Consider the following 9,547-nt stretch of genomic DNA (forward strand, 5'->3'; position numbering starts at 1 on the left):
AGTCCACGCTTGCAGCCTCCACGGTCGAAGGGCTGTGCTTGAGTCTGTGACCGTGACTCCAGCGCTCTCCTAACTCCCACCTCCCGTTATCAGTCCGTCTCTGTGAAGACACAGCATTCTTCCCTGTATTCGGTGGCCAGTCTCTAAACAACTTCAAGGCTCTTCTCTGTTTATCGCCTGCTCTTCCTGCTCTTCCTGCGACGCAGCCTTCGAACTGTACTCCTCTGTCCCTGGAGCAGGCTTCCTTCAGAAGACAAGCCACAGGGGCCCTGCAGACTCCCTTGACCCGGGAGCTACCCTGCTCCTGTTTCTAGCCCTGCGCATCTCCTTTAAAGAGCGTATCTCACGTATTACCTAGAACGCCTGTCTTCTGCAGTCAGGTCTAGACAGAACTCCTCCACACTGGCGGGGTTGTGTTTGTATTGTCTGCTTCTGTGTTCCTGCTGCTTAACACTGGGCTTAGCAAGGCTTAGCAAACGTTTGTTGATGGGGAGTGACTTCTTTACAGGCCAGGCATGTGTTCCTCCTACAACCCACAAAACAGAAGGGCAATATTGCAGAACGTATGGGTTCTGCCACCTACCGTATTAGCACTGTAATTTTAACCTTCCAGTCTTTGGGGGATTCAGAGGTTTCATCTCTGTTGCTTTTCGTGTGTTTTGTGATTCAGTAAACATATACTGTGTGCTTGCCGTGTGGCACTTTTTAAACGGCCGTGGTCATGATGTAAGATGGTTGTAGCAGAATGCAAACCAGAAAAAAAAAATGCTTGATATTTGAATAGAGAATCTAACTGGGGAAGGGATTGTGGAGTGACGCATAAATACATAAGCCAAATAAATAAAAATAACAATGAGGGGCAAAAGCCACAAGGAAATGGCTGAAGGAGGCCAGGCCAATCCTCCTTAAAGAAATAATATTTGAACTAGGATTCAAATATGATCACATATTGAGATGGTATCAGCATACATCTTAGACTCATGTCTGGCATATAATAAATTCCAGACATGGTAAGAATTAGTGTTAGTTAAAATGTATCCAAAGAAGTACATTTCAAAAGTCTCAAAGTTGTGTATGGTGGCACATCCCTGTAATCCCAGCATGAGGAAGCTGAAGTAGGAGAATTGAGAGTTCAAGGTTAGCTTGTGTTGATGGAGGATGGAGCCTGTGCTGACAGGTGGATGATGGAGCCTGTGCTAATGGATAGATGATGGAGCCTGTGCTGATTAGCCAGATTACACCTCAGAACAACAACAAAAACCACACAAGAAATGAAGGCTGAGGCAGGAGGATTCAGAGTCTGAGTTTAGTCTGAGTCATCTAGCCAGATTCTACTTCAAAAAACCAAACGAAAGATCCAAAACACAAACACACACACAACAAACTGAAAGTATATGACATATGTTGTCTTTTACAAGTAAAATGTTACAATTGCGTTTATATTATTTATAGAGTGAGAAGACTGTGTGTGTGTGTGTGTGTGTGTGTGTGTGTGTGTGTGTGTGTGTGTGTGTGTGCATCTATTTCCTATTTGGGTCAATGAACTAAGTTTTAACTGAATGTCCTGTTTAGTTTTGAAGTTATTAACACTTTTAAAGTGGTACCATGAATGCATTTAATGATCCCCTGCATCTGCTTAACACTGTACTAAGAAAACACAGAAACAGGCAACAATAGCTATTTATAAGTGGATCCATCCTTGCCCAAGGTCCCATGAGCAAATCAATAAGTTCTTCCTGGCTTCTTATATCTAAGGTGATAAAATGGTGAGTGAGAAAGTGAGAGGTGCATTGGGTGGAGGAGACATTCAGTGTGCTTAGGAATAGCTTTATAGAAGCACACGGCCGGAGAATAGAGAACTATGGGCAATTCCTGTCTTCCTGATTCTACAGTCCAACCACTGGTGTCCACTGGACAGAAGGAGCAGGGTGAGGGCTGCCTCTGTTCCTGGCTCTTCTCACTGAATCCCTCAAACTTGGCATAGGTGGTTGTTCCCGGCTGTGAGTCACACACTGGGGTTAAAGGAAAGAAGCCGAGAAGCAGATGCAGAGGAGCTGATTTCCAGAGGACGTCTGTGCTTGAGCTGGACGCCCCAAGGGTATTCTGGGTATAAATTATACATTAAAGCTTTCCTCCATTTCCCTGGGCTCTCATCCTTTGCACCGTACCCACTGGCTCTGGCCTTAGGCAGCAACAGCGGTCTCAGGGCTGACCCACAGGTGGGGGAAGGTGAAGCCAACGACACCAGAGATGCCAAAAAAAAAAAAAGTAAATGGGACCCAGCAAGTCTGGGTAGGGCATTCCACAGCATTCATATCTCCGATTTATGAAAGGGGAAATGGACACTCGGGGAAACAGTTGGCTAACAGTTCCTATTTAAGTGGCAGAGCTCAGCTGTGCATCCAGTTAGATTTGACCCAATAACTTATTCTCATTCTCTTCTAACAAATTCATCCCCTTTCCTGACCACAGTCGGGAGTTCTTACCTTTACGAAATCCTCAGTCTAAAGAGTGTGAATTCCTGTTTCCTCACACCTTATATACCTTTTTCTGCCCTGCCATATTACTTCTTGGGATTAAAGGCATGTGTCCTTCCCAAGGAAAAACATGAGATCTCAAGTCCTGGGATTAAAGGTGTGTGTGCTTCCCAGTACTAGGAATAAAGGCGTGTGCCACCACTGCCTGGCTCTGTTCCAAGTATGGCCTTGAACTCACAGAGATCCAGACAGATCTCTGCCTTCCGAGTGATAGGATTAAAGGTGTGTGCCATCACTGCCTGGCCTCTTTGTCTAATCTAGTGGTTGGCTCTGTCCTCTGATCCCTGGATAAGTTTATTAGGGTACACATTATATCACCACAACCCACCGTGGATACTGGGAACTGAACTCAGGTTCTCTTTACGAGTGTAAGTGCCCTTCACTGATGAGCCGCCTTACCATCTCATCCCATCCTGGACCCTCTACAGACATTTCTCTGTGTCTTTTGTATTTATAGCACATTTCAATTTGGTTGTGAAATATTCATCAAAAATACTTGATGTGAATTTATATTTCACAAAATTTATGGTTGAAGCAGTAGATTATCAGAGCCAAAGGATCCAACATGATTAAAAGTTTTCTGTCACCAGCTGGAGCATTCTTTTTTTAAATAAATGAAATCAATTGAAATACTAGTTTCTCATAGTAGCCTCTCTTAAAAATGTCCAATAGTTTTGCGTGGCTCATGACTAACGTTCCAAGTAGTACAGAACTGTGTACTATGAAAAGGTGTAGGTGTATTCTGTGATCCTAGCACCCAGAAGGCCAAATTTCACAAATTCAAGACCAGCCTGGGCTCTATAGAGTGAGACCTTGCATCAGAAGCAAAACAAAAATGGAGGCCAAAATGATGGCTGAGAGGTTAAAAGCACCTGTTGCTTTTTCAGAACACTCACACTTGGGGGTTCACAACCACCTATAACTCTTGCTCCAGGGTTCTTCTGGCCTGCATGGGGACTAACACATGGTAACACACCACACACACACACACACACACACACACACACACACACACACACACAGTCTTTGAAAAAAAGATAAAAACACTCTGCCTAGCGTCAAGAATCAAGCCGGTCAACCCAATACCATTGTCTGCCATGTGCTGCCGAGTAATAAACCAAGCCCTATTGGCCAAGAACAATGATCTCCCTGGAATTACTCATGAGCAATGAAAACGGCTGCTTGTAGCTTTGGAGCAGGACTACCCAGGAAGATCTGGATCTGGTCTCGCCTGATCTTTAAACTGCCGACGTGTGGTAACTGATCTCATCTCAGCGGTGTACCCGGGGAACCCAGTCGCTGACGGTTTCGGCGGCCCTATGAGAAACTCCACAACTGGAAAGATCACCCATGAGCGGTCGTTTTGATGCGCTAGCCTCATCTATACGTGTGAGGTGGTGCTGAAAAGCCATCGTGGGTCTAAGATATAAATTCACTGAAAGGGGAAAAAAAAGGAAATAATGTCTTGCGTATCGTTAAAGGTATGTACAAGTTTATACCCAGAAGAAAATAAACCTCATTTACAGAAAGCATGGTCAGCAATGTTCATGTTGCTAGACCTGGTGGCTCATGACTCTAATGTCAGTCCTTGAGATTCTGAGGCAGAAGGCTCATGAGTTCCAAGAGTTCCAATGAATTCATTAGGTTACACAGAAAGATCCTAGTGAGAAGAAGGTGGGGGAGAGAATGTTCATCCATGTAACACTATTATTAATTTCCTCAAATTGGAAATTATCCACAAGCACATGTTAGCATCAACAGTAAAATAGGCCTATGGTATCATCGCTGGGTAGTAATGCTTGCTGTAGTATGTATGAAGCCCTGGATCCTACCCAGTGCCCAGAGTAAACAACAACAGAACACACACACACACACACACACACACACACACAGAGAGAGAGAGAGAGAGAGAGAGAGAGAGAGAGAGAGAGAGAGAGAGAGAGAGAGTAAAATTATTTTTAAAGACAATGTATTTTGTTTGACTTTTGTTGCTGTTGTTTTTCATTGAGATAAGGTCTCACTGTATAGCCCTAGGAGACCTGGAACTTCATATGTTAGACCAGGCTAGCCTTCATTCAGCTCTAAGAGAACCACCTGTCTCTGGCTCTTGAGTGCTGAGATTAAAGCCATGTACCACTGAACTTGGCTTAAAAAGAAGATTTTTTTTTTTAAGGGCATAGAAATACCTGAGTGAGAATGAAAAGCCTCCAGCTATATCTGTAATACAGATGAAACTCATAAATATTATACTAAACAAAAGAGTCCAGGTATAAACAGTAACAGAATGTAGGATTTTGCTTGTATGAACTTCAAAAACCGACAAAACTAGTCCTTCTTTAGCCAAGTTAGTCATTAAACTGACAAGGGCTGATGGTACTGATTAGGACATAGCACATGACTGGGAATGTAACTCAGTGGTAGAGTACTTGCTTAGCATGCAAGGCCCTGGGCTCAATTCACAGAACAGCACAGAACAACCAGAATGCCAAAAATCTACTGGGGTGCTGGAATGTCCTATTTCTTTCTTTCTTTCTTTTTCTTTTTCTTTTTTTTTTTTTTTTTTTGTAGTCTGATTGTTCCGGGCCTGTATGTCTCTGCCAGCCACTGCTGCTAGGCCTGTCTTGGAATGTCCTATTTCTTGATCTGGATGTTGGATGGACAGAGGTGCTCACTGAACAAAGATACTTACTGCTTATGCACTTTTCCAAATGTCTGTCATTCATTAAAGTGCATGTTTAAGTCATAAATCCTTTCATTTCCTTCACTGAAGACCAGTAGAATTCTATTGTCCATTCTAGGAATCTAGAAAAAAATCAGCATACAAGAAAGTCAGTCACCATTCTACTCTGTGATTCCATCCTGAAACAACATTTCTCTTGGGGGTTGCCTGTGTTTAAGTATGGTTTGCTTGTGCCCCAAAGGGTCTATGTGATGGAGGCTTGGTCCTCATATAGTATTAGAGGTGGAGAATTCTTTAAAGGTAAAGCCTAGTGTGGGGTGATTGGGTCACTGAGGACACTGTCCTTGAAAGAATTTAAATTGTTCTCGTGGGACTACATAGTCAGTTCCCATGACAGAAGTTGTTATGATGGAACAAGACTAGCACTTCCTTAGTCTCTTTGGCTTCCGCTCTCACTCTGTGATTTCCTGTTCTGATGTCATCTGCCAGGAGGCCCCCAGCAAAGGCCAAATACATGGATCTGCTAGAACCAGGACTTTTGGCTTCCGGGACTGAGCTAAACAAACCTCTTTCTTTACAAGTTGCTCAGCTTCAGGATTGATGCAAAGGCAAGGGAAGGAAAGCTAAGCTGATCTGGAGGTCCAGGAGGAGAGGAGGAGAGAAAACAAGGAAGAGTCAGCCTAATGGGACCTGCTCTCTCATCCCTGCTTGGTGAAATCCTCACCTTCTTCAGGTTCTGTTTGATGACATTTCCTTCTGAAGCCTTCTTTTCGAATGTCTCAAACAAAACTTAAGGTATGGTACTTGTCTGCCTTACTTATTTATTCCCATTCATTATAGCATTTTCTAGGAGCCAATCCAATGTAATACTGAAAGCTTGGACTACGGAATCAACAACACTTCACGGGCTCTCTCTGCCACTCCCCATGTGAGCTGAAGAAAATTGCTTAATTTTTCCCCCTCAGTTGTAAAGTGTAGATTACAACAACTGCATCTACAATAGGCTGCTGTAAAGATGAACAAAGACAACAGATGTGTTGGTGCTGGAGAATAGTAAAATCTCAGGGAATGATTTCTGCTGCTTTTATTGAATATTATCTATAGATGACACACTCCTGAGTGATGTGGACTATGTCTTCGGTGGCTTGTCTTGTATGTAGTCACATTCATGTCTTTCTTACTCTAGAGCGAGAACTCCAGCTTGATTTTGTTTGTTTGTTTGGTTGGTTGGTTGGTTTTATGGGGGGGAGTGCTGGGGACCTTACTAAAGGCATCAAATACTCAGTGGTATTGAGCTGCATCCCTGACCTAAGAACCACAACTTGTGTGTGGTAATACCCCTGCCTTGCACAATGCGGAGGTTTGGACTGTATAAATGCTGTGTCACATGTAGAATTGAGACACTGAGACGTGTCCTATTATTTGTAATCTGACAGTGCTTAAAGCAATTTAAAAAAAAAAAAAAAGAGCTTCTTTTGTACATTTTCTTATCTCTAGGGTTTCTAGCATTCCAGGTGCTCAGAGTTGTCCCAGTGGGGACACTGAAAGTTCTGTGATCCAGAAAACCCCTCAGTTCAAGACAGTCACCCTACCTGCCTGTGAGTCACATGCTCTGCTGGCCTGCTAATGGATAAGACATCCAGCTCCTATCTAAAGCTCCTCCCTCTGGCATTTCCTCTACATACTCAGAACAGGGCTTTGAGGTGCCCTACCTCCCTATGTCTCCCATCTTCTCCTCTCCCCATCAATATTCAAATATTCTATTTTTTCTATTGAAAAAAAAACAAACAAAATAATTAAAAATCAACCACAGGGGCCGAGGTTGTAGCTCAGCAACACAGAACTTGCCTAGCACGTGGGTGGCCCTGGGTAGTTCCCCAAGACAGTAAACAAATGAATACCAAGGTGTCTCCGACCTCCATCTTCCTCCAGCTCCCACCCATTTTCTTGGATCTCCTTTATAACAAAACTCCTTGAATGGATTGTTTACACACAGTCTCCAATTTTATTTCTCTCTCTTACCATTTTCTGTTGAACCATTCCTGCCAGGGTTTTGTCCCCAACTCTCCACAGAGAAAAATCCAGTCTCAGTTTGCCAATGATCTGGAATTTTCTCAGACTGTTGAATAGTGAGAAATAGACTTCTATTGTATTTATGCATTGTATTGGGTTATACTTTTTTAATCACGAAAATTTGTTCCAGCGTATGTGACAGAGCTAATGACTTCCATATTCACATGTCCAGTTTTGTCTGCCTCCCCTGCAGTCTGTAGTTGTCTGTTCAGCTGTCTAGAACACAACCAACCGAGTATGCAGTAAGAGTCTCAAACGTAGCATGTCAATACTAACCTTTTCATTTCCTTCCCCAAGCAGCAGCTCTCTGTCAGAAAGCATCCCTCCCTTCGCAGTTCTCGCGTCCTGGAGTGATCCCGCCCACCAGGACTCCGATCCATTCTATTCACTTGACCAAGAAGGCCACCATCTTCCAGGCTGTGTTAGCTTCTTGACTACTCCGGCTGTTTCCTCCCCGCCACAGTCTCCTGAATATGGAGGCAGACAGTCCCAAGAACAGAGGTCAACGTCAGTCATTTTTCTACACCAAAAAGTCCAAGAACAGGGTGTCAATGTCATTCATTTTTCTACACAAAACCTCCTCTAGAGGCATCTCATCTCACCATCGTGACATGAGGACCCAGGGCACAGAACACATTTGGTAAACACTCTCTTTGGTAAAGGTGTGCCCTTACCTCGACCCACAAAGTCTAATAATGACCTTTTCTGTCACCTGTCCGCTAGGTAAACCATTCACTACACTCCTCTTTTCCCTCACAGACTCCTGGCCTTCTAACTCTTCTACACACACACACACACACACACACACACACACACACACACACACACGCACGCACACACGCACGCACGCACGCACGCACACACGCACGCAGGCATGTACGCACAGACCTCCACCACTACCCAAGCCTCACCCAACTCCCGGCTGCAGCCTGTAAACCAGCAAACCCTGCTCAGAGGCTCTTCCTCTAGAATCTAGAGTCTAGATCATCTCATGACTCACTCCTGTCCTTACCAGTTTCTCTTCAAGTTTTAAACTTTGCTTTGAAACATTTCTTTATTGTTCTTCCATGCAGTAGATATTGTGGCGGGAATATGAAGATGAGTTGAAATAGCCTCCTCCCTCAAGAAACTATTATATCGAATTGGAGAGTGGCCTTCCTGGAAAGTTTCCTAGAAGGGGGACCCCATGAACTGAATCTTAAAAAAAAAAAAAAGGAGTTAAGGGAGAGGAGGGGGTGTGATAAGAAGAGCGCCTTTTAGGGAGATGGCGTGTGTGTGGGTAGGGTGCAGAGGCTGTCTGATTGGTCTTATCTATCTCCAGAGCCTGGTCACGTGCTATGATACGAGCACTGGGAACAGCTCGGTGATGCGCATGGGTGGCAAGAACTAGAAGGTCACAAGAATGATACAGACAAGGGAGCCAAAAACAGAGAGACATGAGAACTTCAGAACACTGCCAATGGCAAAAGGGGGACTCTCAGACAGGGGGTTCAAAGAGGGTGTGAAACCAGAGACAGTCCATCCTGACGGAAAGGACAGGAACAGTATTCCTCAGACAGGAAGGGTCAGAGATGCAGGTCTGTTAACCACGGACCTTCACTGGTCTCCAGAGTATCATTTTTCCTGGGATCCAGCCCCTTACAACTTCTCTTGTTCTCTCTTTTTTTTTTTTTTCCAGGCTGGCCTCGAACTCACAGAGATCCACCTGCCTCTGCCTCCCGAGTGCTGGGATTAAAGGCGTGCACCACCACTGCCCGGCCTCTCTCTCTCTCTTGAATATGGGCTGGATCTACCACTTGCTTTGACTTAGTGGTTCTCAATCAGGGAAGAATCCCCCACCCCACCCCAAGAACATTTACAATGTTTGGAAACAATGGGGAATTCCATGGGGAAAGCTGCTGTAGCAATTTCTATGATACTAACAGATAGAAGCTGAGATTCTGCCATAGGGCAGAGCCTGGTTCCTCATAGCCTAGACTCACCCAGCCCACAATGTCAAGTACATTGAGATCAAGAAGCCAGCAGAACACAGCCCAGTCCTTTATCTCAACAAGAACTAAACATTAAGATGATCTAAGACCACCAATGTAGCTTAGAGGCAGAGTGTTTACCAAACATGCTCTATGCCCTGGGTTCAAAACAAAATCAAACAACAACAACCAAACCAGAAAAGTTCCAAAGCTTTCTCTCTTGGAAGAGAGGTAGCCAGACTTCATCCATTCCAGCTCAGAGACTCATGGAGACATCACATGAGAGG

At 44.3% G+C, this 9,547-nt stretch overlaps 1 long non-coding RNA gene across 1 annotated transcript; it reads left to right on the plus strand.

Moving 5' to 3' along the window:
- The first annotated feature begins 5,648 nt into the window (after positions 1 to 5,648).
- On the plus strand, positions 5,649 to 8,526 carry LOC119088694. Its single transcript, XR_005092390.1, has 2 exons — positions 5,649 to 6,012; positions 7,591 to 8,526. It is a non-coding gene; the product is annotated as an uncharacterized LOC119088694 (long non-coding RNA).
- Positions 8,527 to 9,547: the final 1,021 nt, after the last annotated feature.

This window comes from Peromyscus leucopus, chromosome 10 (genome assembly GCF_004664715.2).
Source record: "Peromyscus leucopus breed LL Stock chromosome 10, UCI_PerLeu_2.1, whole genome shotgun sequence".
NCBI lineage: Eukaryota > Metazoa > Chordata > Mammalia > Rodentia > Cricetidae > Peromyscus > Peromyscus leucopus.